Consider the following 12,178-nt stretch of genomic DNA (forward strand, 5'->3'; position numbering starts at 1 on the left):
TCAGTCCGAATTCGGGGGTCGCGATTTGACAGACATCTGTGCTGGTTCATGCAGAGTTGTCTATTCAAACCGCCCCCCGAAGTCACCATAAGTTGTGAAGGAACTACTTTTTGGAATTGGTGCCGTGCCACAAAGTCCGCGTCAAACCGGATCGGACGGTGCCGTTGCCAGCAATAGGCGGCCATTTGACATGTCAAAACAGCCTGATGTGAATGTGGGCTAAAGGAGAACTCCAGAAAGTGCTATGTAGATCTAAACTCTTCCTTCAGACCCCTTTCACACTGAAGGCACTTTACAGGTGTTTTATCCCCTGCCACCCTAGTGTGAAAGCCAGAGTGCTTTCACACTGGGGCGGTGCGCTTGCAGGATGGGAAAAAAAAGTCCTGCAAGCAGCATAATTGGGGCGGCGCGGGAGCGGGGTATACACCGCTCCTAAACCGCCCCTGCCGTTGAAATTAATGGGCAGCGCCGCCGAAACGCCTGCAGAGTGATTTGACAGCGGTGCTTTTCGGGCGCTTCTAGCCCCTTGTTAACCCCTTCTTTGCGGTTAAAAGCGCCCCACTCCCGCCCGCACAGCGAAGGTAAAGCGGCGCTCGTTTTAGCTAGCACGGGGCGGTCTTCAGTGTGGAAAGGGGTCTTAACAAAATGCAACTGCAGAAGCAACAGCATGCGTTTTAATGAATAAGTATTTGACCCCTTCGCAAAACATGACTTCGTACCTGGTGGCAAATCCCTTTTTGGCAATCAGGTCAGACATTTCTTGTAGTTGGCCACCATGTTTGCACACATCTCAGGAGGGATTTTGTCCCACTCCTCTTTGCAGATCCTCTCCAAGTCATTAAGGTTTTCGAGGCTGACATTTGGTAACTCGAAACTTCAGCTCCCTCCACATATTTTCTATGAGATTAAGGTCTGGAGACTGGCTAGGCCACTCCAGGACCTTATTGTGCTTCTTCTTGAGCCACTCCTTTGTTGCCTTGGCTGTGTGTTTTGGGTCATTGTCATGCTGGAATACCCATCCACGACCCATTTTCAATGCCCTGGCTGAGGGAAGGAGGTTCTCACCAAAGATTTGATGGTACATGGCCCCATCCATCGTCCCTTTGATGCAGTGAAATTGTCCTGTCCCCTTAGCAGAAAAACACCCCCAAAGCATAATGTTTCCACCCCCATGTTTGACGGTGGGGATGGTGTTCTTGGAGTCATAGGCAGCATTCCTGCTCCTCCTCCAAACACGGTGAGTTGGGTTGATGCCAAAAAGCTCGATTTTTGTCTCATCTGACCACAACACTTTCATCCAGTTCTCCTCTGAATCATTCAGATGTTCATTAGCAAACTTCAGACAGTCCTGTACATGTGCTTTCTTGAGCAGGGGGACCGTGCAGGCCCTGCAGGATTTCAGTCCCTCACGGCGTAGTGTGTTACCAATTGTTTTCTTGGTGATTATGGTCCCAGCTGCCTTGAGATCATTGACCAGATTCTCCCGTGTAGTTCTGGGCTGATTCCTCACCATTCTCAGGATCATTGAAACTCCACAAGGTGAGATCTTGCATGCAGACCAGGACCGAGGGAGATTGACAGTTATTTTATGTTTCTTCATTTGCAAATAATCGCACCAACTGTTGTCACCCTCTCACCAAGCTGCTCGGCGATTGTCTTTTAGCCCATTCCAGTCTTGTGTAGGTCTACAATCTTGTCCCTGACTTCCTTGGACAGCTCTTTGGTCTTGGCCATGTTGGAGAGATTGGAATCTGATTGATTGCTTCTGTGGACAGGTGTCTTTTATACAGGTAACAAGCTGAGATTAGGAGCACTCCTTTTACAAGAGTGCGCCTAATCTGAGCTCGTTACCTGTATAGAAGACACCTGGGAGCCAGAAATCTTGCTGATTGATAGGGGATCAAATACTTATTTCACGAATTAAAATGCAAATCAATGTATAACTTTTTTGAAATGCGTTTTTCTGGATGTTTTTGTTCTTTTTCTGTCTTCCACTGTTAAAATAAACCTACCATTAAAATTATAGACTGATCATTTCTTCGTCAGTGGGCAAACGTACAAAATCAGCAGGGGGTCAAATACTTTTTTCCCCTCACTGTAAGTAAATGTAATAATAATAATTCCTCTCCACTGATGGGTCCGAGTCATAAAAAAAAAAATGATACTTGGCTTTTCCTTCATCCCATCCTGTGAGAAAGGGTCGCGATTGCCATGTTTATACTCAAAAAAAATTTAGCAAATACACAACCTGCTGCATCATTAAAAACACCCTGAATAAAGATGCTGAGGATGGCAAACTCTAATGATTTTCCTTGCCTAGAAAAGAAACAAACCATGCCAGGGGAAAAGCAGGTTTAGTTTTCCCTTGCATAATTAAAAGACAGTGTATTTGTGACACAATATTGACTGGATCCATTGATATTAACTCGCACGGTCACAGAGATTTTTTACAAGGTGTGACAATTGAATTCCCAGAATGCCCATGGCATAGCACTGTGCTGGCCATTCGCACTCAAGTGTGTTCTGACAGGTTACAACTTGCACTCGCCTGGGTCGCAGACCAGTTGGCTCAATCTTTAGAGAGTGGTACTGTGTTTCCCCCAAAATAAGACAGTGTCTTATATTAATTTTGGCTACAAAAAAGACCCTAGGGCTTATTTTCAGGGGCTGTCTTGTTAGTATCAGTATTTTGACATCATTTTAATCCCCAAAAAAACATCTTGGTTAAAGTACGTTTAGGATTATGTAGTCCGTTTTGTGGAAAGATCGTGCTGGTGTAGGGTCCAGTGTGTCTCCCTTTGTGGCTGTTTTATGAGAGGTACCTTTTTTTTACAGCACCCCTGGGTGCTCATGTGACCTGGCTGAGCTCTTCTCTGCTCCGAGATCCCCACTGACATCAGCCCGCTCCGAGAACTGCAGAGGGAGACGTCAGCTGGGAGGAGAGGAGAAGAGGGAAGAGCCGACATCCCTGCTGATATCAGCCCCCTCCGAGCACTGAAGAGGGAGGGGCCGCAGACGTCAGCTGGGAGGATAGGAGAAGACCTCCCGTGGGTCAGCGGCAGCTGTGGATGGGGTATTTTACATGATAGTTGCAGGGTGGGGGGGGGCACTGCATCTTATGCCAGTGTTGTCGTTTTTACAAAGCAGATTAAAAAAATTTTTATAAACTTTACTAGGGCTTATTTTTGTAGTATTAGTATTTGGTTGTAGCATAGCATCTGAATCCAAACCATATACACCTTCAACTAGAGGTGAAAGGACTCTATGAACTCCCTGCAGCTGGTCTTTTCTTAGATACTGACTGGCCATGCCTTGCTCTGCACCATGTCTCAGAGGGAAGGCTGCCTTCTTGATAGATGCCAGGCTCTTCTTCCACATGTCAGAGCCTCCCCTATGATAACTGGGATTTGATGACTTCCAGGATCAAGAAGCAGCAGAAGAGGTTTCCAAGTGCACAGATCTAAAGAATCAATGAAGCAAAAGCAGGGCGAGATCCTTGCACTGCAGGTCCTCGGGTACAGCTTCCTCTCCAGCAAGGAGAACTGCAAGCAGCACAGGTGTCTATAAGAGCCCATTCACAAGGGCTTAAAAGGAAAAAAAAACTGATACAATTGCTATCCCAAAAAGCAGCAGGCTGTGTGGCTGCACCAAACTCAACCGCTGGTCAGCAAGCGTGCGTGATGACGAAGGATTGTAGCCATGCCCAACTAGTTTCATCAAAGAGATGACATAGTCGGGGGACTGGCATTCTAATGGTAACCATACACACACACACATATTTCTCTTTTTTTCTTTTTGAGGGCTGAACTAGAGAAATCCTATCGATTCTCCCCTGCCAGCTGTTGTAATCAGACAGCTGCAGCATCCGTGGCTGTCAGAATATTCAAACAGTGATTCCATCAACAGGATTATTTAGCTGACAATTTTACACCCAGCTCCTTTGATTTTTCAGCTGAAGTTTGTTGAGCTCAGGTGGTGCTGACAGGGCCACTCACGGCTTGAATATTGGCTGATTCAGCCGGACGCAGGTAAAATTCAAGACATGTATGACCAACTTATGCAAGACGTTTTCCTCTAAAATTGCTAGCTATTTGGCTCAGTCTTGCATTCGGCCTTTAGCATTTTATCAGTCTATGCCAATAAAAAGCACAATGCCCTACTGAGGATTGCGTTCTCATGATGATAAACATTTGTCATTTCCGTGGGTGGCCCTGTTGGCACCCTCCTGATTGACATCCATTAACCTGAAAATCAAAGGAGATGTGCTGAAAATGATCTGCTGAACAGCAGCTGAATCCAATAGATTCAGCCACTGTTCAGATATCCTGACAGCCACATCATGCCCTCAGTCTTGAGCATCTCCCAGTCACTGCCAATTGAAGCTCAACACACTACTGGGGATAATCATTGATCATTCCCGTGGGCGGCCCTATTGGCACCCTACTGCCTGACACCCATCGTTCTGAAATTCAGAGGAGTAGTGCTGAATATTATTTGCTGAACATTAACTGGATTCAATAGATGCAGCCACTGTTTGGATAATCTAACAGCCACAGGGGCTGGCTGTCAGAATACAAGAGCCAGTAGAAGAAGATCCTTCATCCATGCTCTTAGTATGGATGTGTAAATCAGTGCATTTCTCTCAGTCCGCTTGCAGAGCTGAATGTATGGCTAGTCTTGGTCATAAAGGACCCTGCACTCACTATATCTGGTCTCCCACAGTACACAGAACATGGGAATGCAATTATTTTAGTAAATATAAACTGCTAAATACCTTGGGAAGGACACATGTTGTGAGTGATATTAATGCTGCCGCCCCGATGAGATACAAATGGGAAGGTTCCCCCAGTGGGGTTTTCCCGCAGCAGGTTTAGTAAATTAAAAAGATAGATTGTTAAAAATGATTCTTTATTGGAAAGTTGTCATCATAACATGGACACATTGTCATTAAAATATGAGCTCTGGTCGGGGGAGATATTGCCATTTAAAAGTACACAGAAAATGCAAACATAAAATTATACACAGCATTATCTATCCAATGTCTGTTGTGTAGACAGCAAGCTAAACCCCTGAGGAAGACCTTGACTATGCAGGTCGAAACGCGTCGGGAATCCTACACAACAGACATTGGATATACAATGCTGTGTATAATTTTATGTTTGCATTTTCAGTGTACTTTTAAATGCCACTATCTTCCCCGACCAGAGCTCATATTTTAATGTCAATGTGTCCATTTTATGATGAGAACTTTCCAATAAAGAATCTTTTTTAACAATTTATCTTTTTAATTTACTAACCCTGCTGCGGAAAAAACCCCACTGGGGGAACCTTCCCATTTGTAACTGCTAAATACCTTTTCTCATCAGCAGTATATAGCAGTCTTGTGACTTCTATCAGTGTCCAACCAAGCACTGGTTAAAGCCTGTAGGAGGAGTTTTCTGACTGGCCTATGAGATTGCAAGACTCCGCCCCTCTGTCTGGACAGTGCTGATTGGCCCTGTGCCAATCACATGCACTCTCCCAAGGAAAAAAAAAAAAAAACCTTTCTAGCAATGAACACCAAACTGAGCATGTGCAGCCTGACTCCATAGACTCCGTGTTATCAGGAATTTATCAGGGGACAGTGGAAGGAGGGGAGGGTCAGAGAAGACAGGATCAAACAGCCATTTTACACAATGCACAGGGTTCCACAGTGAGTATAACAAGCATGCTTTACTGCATATACAACCTGATTTTACTGTTCTAGGTTTAGTAACACTTTAAAAAAGAAAACTAATGCTGCCACCAGATCTAAGGACTAGTAGGCTGCAATATATTACATTTTTATTCTTAGGTTTAGATATTCTTTATGTTCCGTACAAGACAAAATTCTTGGTAAACCCACCAACGGGAACCACCATTTCACAACAGAGGTTCACGGTTTCACCAAACCTTTCCTGTAAAACATTCAAGTTAAGAAAACAAAGTGACGGCCCGGATCTCTTGTAAGATTGATGCTTAGGATTTGGGTTCTCAGCTTGATAATACAAAACTATAGAGCAACTATTAAGAGGAGCTGACATCTCCGGGCTCAAGCCTGGATTTCCCCCATCCTGATTTATATACATTTTACCATATTGAGCGGTAGACTTTCAGTCTGAACCTGAGCGTCCGGAATTTGTTTCCACTTTGCCTCACACTGATGACTGTGGAGTTTGATGGATGCTGCTGTCAAATCTGCCCTGTGTCAGGAGTCATTACCTTGTATTAGGGGAAGTGCGGACAAAAATACACGATTCTCAGGTTTGTGCAGCAAATCGAAGCCTGTCTGCAACCCGATCCGTAATGTCATCTGTGCTCTGCCGCAGACATTGACAGATAATCGCCCGTTACGATGGACGGAATTCAGCGCATAGTAAATCAAGTGTAGTTATCCTTCGGTTATGTATGAAATTACATTTCACATAGTTTACATTTTTCTCACAAATTACCATCCTCGTTTGGCCTTACATGCCCCCTTCCTGTCGCGATGACATCTGGAGGTCTTATGTGTGCATTGCCTACATGAGAAGCTGCTTTGGTGTACAGAAAGTATTATGTACCTTCACATGGAGTGTGTAATGTTTGTGACAGACCAGAAGTAACCTGTCTATTCACTTTTATTGCTTTAAGGCTGCATTCACACCTGAGCGTTTTGGAGCCTGAAGCTCCAAAACGCTGGAGGGGGAAAAAGAATCTTTGATTTTCTATGGAGATGGTTCACATCTCCACTTCAAACCGCCTGAAGCTTAAACAAGTTCTGGAGCATTTTTTTTTTCCACTCAAATCGGGCAGATTTGTGCGTTTTTGGCACGTTTGTAGTGCCATAGAAATTAATGGAATCGCGCCAGTTTCTGCATGCGTTTTTGCATGATTTTCTGCTCAAATGAAAAAAAGTAAAAATAAAATAGTAATAATATATGAATGAATAAATGTAAAATAAATACACAAATAACTAATAATCATTATAAATAAGTAAAATCAATGAATAATATGTAATAATACATACATAAATTATAGTTAACCTTATCAAAAACATTATTATTATTAATAAAATAACAAACACCCAGACTTGAACAAAAAAATACATTATTAATAATAATAATAATTTATTTTGTGTTATGCCCCGTACACGCGGTCGGACATTGATCGGACATTCCGACAACAAAATCCCAGGATTTTTTCCGACGGATGTTGGCTCAAACTTGTCTTGCATACACACGGTCACACAAAGTTGTTGGAAAATCCGATCGTTCTGAACGTGGTGACGTAAAACACGTACATCTGGACTATAAACGGTAGCCAATAGCTTTCGTCTCTTAATTTATTCTGAGCATGCGTGGCACTTTGTGTGTCGGATTTGTGTACACACGATCGGAATTTCCAACAACGAATTTTGTTATCGGAAAATTTTATAGCAAGCTCTCAAACTTTGTGTGTCGGAAATTCCGGCGGAAAATGTGTGATGGAGCCTACACACGGTCGGAATTTCCGACAACAAGGTCCTATCACACATTTTCCGTCGGAAAATCCGACCGTGTGTACAGGGCATTAGGGTTAAGGTGTTTAGTTATTTAATATTTTATTTTTTTAAGGGGTTAAAGTTAAGGGTTAATTATTTTATTTATTGTTACTTAGTATTTATTAAATTTATTTTTTTTTATGATTTTTTTTTTTTTATTTGTGTATTTGTTTTACATTTATTTATTAATTTATTATTATTTTTCTTTTCACAATAAAGTTTATTGTATATGTAAAGAAAAAAAAAAAGGAATGGAGTACAAAGTATAATAGTATTGCAGATACTTAAAATGCAATTATTTAACAAGAGATAAAATGTTACAACATAAATGTATAACTGTTAACAGGTATATGAGATTGGCAATATATATTATGAAGTTCATTTATTTTTATTCGTATAATAATACAAATAAAATAATAATAAATAACCCTAACCCCCAACTCCTAATCCTAACCTAAACTTAACTTAAACTCCTTACCCTAACGAAAAAAATTATAATAAATGAATAATAGTAAAAGAAGAAATAAAAGCTAATGGAAAAGCTAAAAAAAGCTGAAATACCTAGCAACAAATGATGCAACAGATAACAGTTTTCTCTATTGGCTAATAAAAAGCCCAAAAAAGCTGCATGCAAACGCGCACACAATGCACATAAAAATTAGTGAAAAATCACTGGAAAAGCGTTCAAAGATGCTACGCTCAGGTGTGAAGGCAACCTAATGATTTAGTACATAATGCTCGTGTTTTGCCTTGTATGTAGATTCTCCCTCTAGTGGTTATTTGTATATGAGCCTGTACAGAACAACCATTGCGATAACAGGGTAAGCCTTATAGCAGAGGTAAATAACCTTAAAGGGGAGGTCCAACTTGGGTGAAAAACAAATACTGTAGCTGCTGACTTTTAATATTAGTTCACTTACCTGTCCAGGTAGCCCACAATGTCAGCACCCCAACCAATCTTTTTATCGACTCCCGGGTGCTGCTGCCGCCATTCCTGGTAAGGGAACCCAGCAGTGAAGCCTTTCAGCTTCACAGCTGGTTCCCTACTGCGCATGTGCAAAGCGCGCTGCGCTTTCTAATTGGCCCGGCGGCGGGGGTAGGAGGAGGGGGGCCGAATCTCTGGGAGATCGGGCTGCAGCCCTGTCTCCAGAAATGGGGAAGGAGACCTGTCAAAAAACAGGTCCCCGTTCCCCCCCTCCCCCCTGAATGGTGCCAAACGTGGCACCGGAGGGGGGGGGGGGATCGTATAAGTGGAAGTTCAAATTTTGGGTGGAACTCCGCTTTAAAGAGGTGGAGATCTACCTGAACAGCATGGGAGAAGTCAAAGATCACCGGGCACAGTTTCGCCTCCTCACACCTGTTTTAAACATCTAATTGCAGTACTACCGTATCGCAATCACGTGCATTGCACGGCAATCATGGTTTATAATCTGCACAAGTGGTGTGGGTAAACCTCAGCGCATCAGTGTGAAAGCAGCCCATATACTATTGCTTTACACTGACCTGAAGATCTCTTCTTTCCTGCTGCTGGCACCACTCTGCAGACGGCTAGCCGGGATAAGAGATGGAGTGCAGTTGGGACAGGAGCCGGCACTACAGAGGAGGCATCGGCTTATGTGGCTCTTGCTCTCTACTACAGCTCCAACTTTACAAGTAGTCCCTCTGCATTGCACTCTGTTTGATGCTCTGGGATGGCGGATCAGTAAGCTCAGACTACGATCTACTGAGAGATCGCGATCTACAGGTTATTGACCCCTGCCGTATAGGATGCCAGTTGTTTTCACTAAGGCTTGGTTCACCCTGCCGCGACTTGTGAGACCCCAAGTCACGTGACATATGGAAACTCCATTTTAGTCAATGAGAGCTGTCTTAACTGTTTGCCGACCGCCGGCTGTCAATTGACGGCCAAGTGGCGCAGCTCTCGTTGCGGGAGGGCGTCATATGACGCCCTCGCTTTCCCAGCCCACCAGGGTGCGTGCGCCCGCCGTGTCACTGGGCACCGGGTGCGCGTACCCGGCGGCCCGCGATGTCCGCTGGGCACCCGCGATTGCCCGTAACACAGCAGGACCGTGGATCTGTGTGTGTAAACACACAGATCCACGGTCCTGTCAGAGGAGAGGAGACCGATGGTGTGTTCCCAGTACAGAGGAACACCGATTGGTCTCCTCCCCTAGTGAGTCCCCTCCCCCTACAGTTAGAATCACTCCCTAGCAAACACAATTAACCCCTCGATCACCACCTAGTGTTAACCCCTTCCCTGCCAGTCACATTTATACAGTAATCAGTGCATTTTTATAGCACGGATCGATGTATAAATGTGAATGGTCCCAAAAATGTGTCAAAAGTGTCTGATATGTCCGCCGCAATATCGCAGTTACGATAAAAATCGCAGATCACCGCCATTACTAGTAAAAAAATAAAAAAAATTAAAATGTTATAAATCTATCCCCTATTTTGTAGACGCTATAACTTTTGCGCAAACCACTCAATATATGCTTATTGCGATTTTTTTTTTTTTTATCAAAAATATATACAAGAATACATATTGACCTAAACTGAGGAAAAAAATTTGTTTTAAAGAAAAAAAAAATGGATATTTATTATCGCAAAAAGTAAAAAATATTGTGTTTTTTTTTTTTTCAAACTTATTACATAGTTACATAGTAGGTGAGGTTGAAAAAAGACACAAGTCCATCAAGTCCAACCTATGTGTGTGATTATATGTCAGTATTACATTGTATATCCCTGTATGTTGCGGTCATTCAGGTGATTATGTAATAGTTTCTTGAAGCTATCAATGCTCCCCGCTGAGACCACCGCCTGTGGAAGGGAATTCCACATCCTTGCCGCTCTTACAGTAAAGAACCCTCTACGTAGTTTAAGGTTAAACCTCTTTTCTTCTAATTGTAATGAGTGGCCACGAGTCTTATTAAACTCTCTTCTGCGAAAAAGTTTTATCCCTATTGTGGGGTCACCAGTACAGTATTTGTAAATTGAAATCATATCTCCTCTCAAGCGTCTCTTCTCCAGAGAGAATAAGTTCACTGCTCGCAACCTTTCCTCATAAGTAAGATCCTCCAGACCCTTTATTAGCTTTGTTGCCCTTCTTTGTACTCGCTCCATTTCCAGTACATCCCTCCTGAGGACTGGTGCCCAGAACTGGACAGCATACTCCAGGTGCGGCCAGACCAGAGTCTTGTAGAGCGGGAGAATTATCGTTTTATCTCTGGAGTTGATCCCCCTTTTAATGCATGCCAATATTCTGTTTGCTTTATTAGCAGCAGCTTGGCATTGCATGCCATTGCTGAGCCTATCATCTACTAGGACCACCAGGTCCTTTTCCATCCTAGATTCCCCCAGAGGTTCTCCCCCCAGTGTATAGATTGCATTCATATTTTTTGCCACCCAAATGCATTATTTTACATTTTTCTACATTGAATCTCATTTGCCATGTAGACGCGCACCCCATTCATTTGTTCAGGTCTTTTTGCAAGATTTCCACATCCTGCGGAGAAGTTATTGCCCTGCTTAGCTTAGTATCGTCTGCAAATACAGAGATTGAACTGTTTATCCCATCCTCCAGGTCGTTTATGAACAAATTAAATAGGATTGGTCCCAGCACAGAACCCTGGGGAACCCCACTACCCACCCCTGACCATTCTGAGTACTCCCCATTTATCACCACCCTCTGAACACGCCGCCCTTGTAGCCAGTTTTCAATCCATGTACTCACCCTATGGTCCATGCCAACGCACCTTATTTTGTACAGTAAACGTTTATGGGGAACTGTGTCAAATGCTTTTGCAAAATCCAGATTCACCACGTCTACGGGCCTTCCTTTATCTAGATGGCAACTCACCTCCTCATAGAAGGTTAATAGATTGGTTTGGCAAGAACGATTCTTCATGAATCCATGCTGATTACTGCTAATGATATCATTCTTATTACTAAAATCTTGTATATAGTCCCTTATCATCCCCTCCAAGATTTTACATACTATTGATGTTAGGCTAACTGGTCTGTAATTCCCAGGGATGTTTTTGGGGCCCTTTTTAAATATTGGTGCTACATTGGCTTTTCTCCAATCAGCTGGTACCATTCCAGTTAATAGACTGTCTGTAAAAATTAGGAACAACGGTCTGGCAATCACCTGACTGAGTTCCCTAAGTACCCTTGGATGCAAGCCATCTGGTCCCGGTGATTTATTAATGTTAAGTTTCTCAAGTCTAATTTTAATTCCGTCCTCTGTTAACCATGGAGGTGCTTCCTGTGTTGTGTCATGAGAATAAACACTGCAGTTTTGGTTACTGAAGCCCCCCGATTCACTCGTGAAGACTGAGGAGAAGAATAAATTCAATACCTTTGCCATCTCCCCATCCTTTGTAACCAGATGTCCTTCCTCATTCTTTATGGGGCCAATATGGTCTGTCCTCCCTTTTTCACTGTTTACATACTTAAAGAATTTCTTGGGATTTTTTTTGCTCTCCTCCGCTATGTGTCTTTCATGTTCTATCTTAGCCGTCCTAATTGCACCCTTACATTTCTTATTGCATTCTTTATAAATTCTGAATGCTGAGGATGATCCCTCAACCTTGTATTTTTTGAAGGCCTTCTCCTTTGCTTTTATATGCATTTTTG

General features: G+C 43.0%; 1 protein-coding gene across 1 annotated transcript in view; it reads left to right on the forward strand.

The window, feature by feature from the left end:
- Window positions 1-12,178, forward strand: part of TMEM135 (transmembrane protein 135) — a 523,462-nt gene that overhangs the window by 423,299 nt on the left and 87,985 nt on the right. The gene's annotated exons all lie outside the window — the stretch shown is intronic.

Source organism: Aquarana catesbeiana, linkage group LG02 (genome assembly GCF_042186555.1).
Source record: "Aquarana catesbeiana isolate 2022-GZ linkage group LG02, ASM4218655v1, whole genome shotgun sequence".
In the NCBI taxonomy this organism is placed as follows: domain Eukaryota; kingdom Metazoa; phylum Chordata; class Amphibia; order Anura; family Ranidae; genus Aquarana; species Aquarana catesbeiana.